Source organism: Antrostomus carolinensis, unplaced genomic scaffold, assembly GCF_000700745.2.
Source record: "Antrostomus carolinensis isolate BGI_N321 unplaced genomic scaffold, ASM70074v2 scaffold2591, whole genome shotgun sequence".
In the NCBI taxonomy this organism is placed as follows: Eukaryota; Metazoa; Chordata; class Aves; order Caprimulgiformes; family Caprimulgidae; genus Antrostomus; species Antrostomus carolinensis.
The window spans coordinates 94,355-94,749 of NW_010294657.1; the positions used below are offsets into that span (position 1 = coordinate 94,355).

Genomic DNA, 395 nt, shown 5'->3' on the forward strand with positions numbered 1-395 from the left:
TTCAAAGTATTTAGTTTAAAGTGGTCTAAACTAGTTCAGATTCTAAAGCTAGGTACTAAATAAAAAATAAAATTTGTCAAATATACATTTTTTAGTCAACCAAAGACATTGGTTTTTGTTATTTGGGGTACTTTGGAGGAAGGAATGCAAGGTACTATTAGAGAACTAGTATTGTTAAACAGTGTAAATATGTATCGCTGGCATTTCTTTAGGACTATGCCTAGCAGGCTTTAAAAAGGTAAATATAATGAAAACCAAATGTTGCTTCTTGAGTCAAAGCAAGTATTTTGTTTGACAAAAAGCTTTTATTTTCATTTTGCCTTAAACCAGTTACAGCTGTGAAGGGGTGAGGCACCGGCAGGGGGCTCATGGTGTGTGGAGATGGGAGGGGGCAA

The 395-nt window shown here is 35.4% G+C and overlaps 1 protein-coding gene across 1 annotated transcript in view; it reads left to right on the forward strand.

Moving 5' to 3' along the window:
* Positions 1–395, forward strand: part of LOC114819057 (interleukin-5 receptor subunit alpha-like) — an 18,509-nt gene that overhangs the window by 13,241 nt on the left and 4,873 nt on the right. The gene's annotated exons all lie outside the window — the stretch shown is intronic.